The 3,031-nt window shown below is 36.9% G+C and overlaps 1 pseudogene across 1 annotated transcript; it reads left to right on the plus strand.

Moving 5' to 3' along the window:
• Window positions 1-2,111: 2,111 nt before the first annotated feature.
• On the plus strand, window positions 2,112-3,031 carry LOC143910623 (calcyclin-binding protein pseudogene; annotated as a pseudogene). Its single transcript, XR_013260496.1, has one exon. The product of XR_013260496.1 is annotated as a calcyclin-binding protein pseudogene (transcript).

The raw sequence follows: 3,031 nt of genomic DNA on the forward strand, positions 1-3,031 counted from the left end.
GTATTAAAGATTAGCACGGGAACGAACCCAGTAATCTCTCGGTGCTAAACATAAAAGCAACCACCGAGCTATACTGCTGGCATATGTCCTGTTTTTTGAAAAAAATATGGTCAGCCAGCAGCATACCTCGGTCGTTAATATTTTCAATGCTGAGCTCTAATCCATGCTATACTGATATTTTATAAAATAGCTCCGTCTCACAAATGTTTTGACAGTGTGGAGGTCTAGACAGTTCTTGGAAGGCGCGTCTACTTGCATCTTGCATAAAGCACGCTATACAGTACGTATATTTATTCATTATTTTCGCTAGTATCATCTTCTTCATTATTATTAAAACGCAAAGCCCTCTGAATCCAAAAAAATCTATCACGTGACATAAATTGGGAGAATGTGGTGAGATTGAATAAATAATGTTTTTTCCAATAATCACTTTGACGACTCAATCGTATGGTCCCCATGTGCAGCAAAAGTCCTAGCCAAATTTTAAATTCGTCGACTGTTATATCTTTCCGGAGTGCTTTACGGCTATGCTCACAATTCGATCTAGTTAATATTTCTACTGCATATAAATTGCTTTTTTCAATCACGAGATTATAAAATTCCTGATCTAATAATAAATTTAAAAAATCTATGGGTTCGTTTCCCTGAATAGCAACTTTAATCCCTGGCCTCCCGTAAAAGGAAACTCCTGACGCTGCATAGCTGTATTCGACCATGTTCTTGATGTCGAATGCCGGCTGGTTGACCCGTTTAAAGAAGTTGAAGGCACCACAGAAGATATGACGGTTTGAGAAATATTAGAAGGAGCGACATTTTCGTCGTTATCGCTATCGCTATCAGACTCCAATTCGCTGTCGATTTCGTATTCACTCTCTGTTCCATACTCAACATCAGTGTCATATGTACATATTCTCCATACTAAAAAAATAAAAAAAAATAATAGTAACAACACTCGAATGTTTACTCGATTTGTATACTCGAAATTATATATGTACATACATTTATTCAAAATCTGCACTCTCTAAGATGAATCCGCACTCTCTAAGACGGTCCAGGTTGTAAAAGTGTAGCGGAAAATCAAGTAGATACGCAAGTCAAGTCGTGAAGTCTCAAACGACAGTTGAGCTAAGACTGAATGTACTTTTCATATGATATCCCGTATAAAAGGAACTTGTGGTTTTTCCCTTATTTAGTTCCCTTAAAAGATAGCGTAAAAGTCCACAATTGCTAAAAGGTATTACATGATGTTTTCCAGGAATCGACTCACCATTATCGTGTAAGCAGGCAAATCGAAAAAAAATTGGCATTTTTACATATAAAGTGATAGCATCATATTTGGATCACCCATTAGACATTTTAGTATATTCACTTACATTTACCAAGAGTAATATTTACTAAGCTTTATGTAAAAAAATATAATCTATATTTTTTGAATAAGTTATATATAAATACTACGGAAATTTTGTTAACACGACAGGCGTTTCGTTAGCACCCAACGGGTTAAGCTTCTGCTTAGCGTCCTGAGGCGCCGGGTTCGATCCCATGAGTTGACCTCGATTGAAAATAATTTGGTCTGGTCAGACCTGGATATTTGTGACTCCAGGTGGACGTTTCCTATCAGAGTTTGCCAATTTTCTCTGATTTCATTGTTGAAACGGTTCCCGATTAAAAATTGGCTAAAATCACCACTATTTGAGTATGATTAATGTACAATAAAATGTATGTACAATTCATAGATGTCTCGTTAATTTGCGTGTTTTCAGTGTCTCGTAATTCAGCGATTTGTATAAATAAATAAAAAAATGCTGCAATGTTTGTAATTGTCCAGGAAGGCGCATTGGGGTTACCTGTAAGGCCTTCCTGGTAAACATGTAAAAAAAATATATATATACATATATACATATACATATATATGTCGGATCGAAACGACTATTAGGGCGAAAACACACAGGGAAGAACGGCACGTCGTGTGCTTGGCTCTCATGCTGGCCGTGCAGTGAATATGTGCGAGGCATTCCACATTTTTTTCGCATATTTACACGTGCCACGTGCATCACTGTGTGTTTTCGCCCTAATAGTACGATGAGCGTTGTAAAAACAAATAATTCGTTCGCTGGCAATTTCTAGAAACAGTCGGTTCGTCGTCTCTTTGTCGGTTGTTTCCGCAATATTATTGACAGGATGGCGACCGCTAATAAGATGGCGGAGATAAAAATCGACATTGAGGAGCTAGACTCGTTGAAGAAACAGGCCACTCGAAGATATGTCAGTGATCTGCTATCTCTGGAAATTCGAAAGTTGGAGACACAGCTTTCAAAGCTGCACGATGATCGAATCAATGAATCGGCAGCGGCACTTGCAAATAATGTAATCACTGAAAAGTCTGATAGTAAACGATACCAAATAAAGCTGAATGGATATGGTTGGGACCAATCTGACAAATTTGTGAAGGTTTTTGTCACTTTGAAAAATGCCCAAACGTTAGCCAGCGAGAATGTTTACTGTAACCTCACTGAAAATTCGATGGAGCTTAATGTGAAAGACCTGGATAATAAAGATTATGTATTAGTCATAAACAAATTGTTGAACCATGTAAATGTCAAGGCTAGTTATTGGAAACAAAAAACTGATATGGTGGTCGTATTTCTCTCTAAATCGATTCCAGGAACAAATTGGTCACACATGACAGAAATAGAAAAGCGTTTTGATGAAAATAAGGCTAATAAATTCAAAACGGACAACATGGAAGGAAAAGGTCCTCAAGACTCTCTCATGGGATTGATGAAAAATATGTATGAATCTGGCGATGACGATATGAAACGAATGATCAAAAAGGCTTGGACAGAGGGTCAGGACAAACAAGCATCGGCAAGATCCATGGATTTTTAAATGTTGTTTTAAAGCTTAATAAACCAGAATTAATAAAAAAAAACTACATTCCCCAATTAGATTTCTATTATGTTGGTGTTGAAATCTTGATTCATAAATGTAATTTGGTGTCGTTAAATTTCCTCTACTTGGAAAGTTATTC

The sequence above is a fragment of the Arctopsyche grandis genome, chromosome 4 (genome assembly GCF_051622035.1).
Source record: "Arctopsyche grandis isolate Sample6627 chromosome 4, ASM5162203v2, whole genome shotgun sequence".
Lineage (NCBI taxonomy): Eukaryota > Metazoa > Arthropoda > Insecta > Trichoptera > Hydropsychidae > Arctopsyche > Arctopsyche grandis.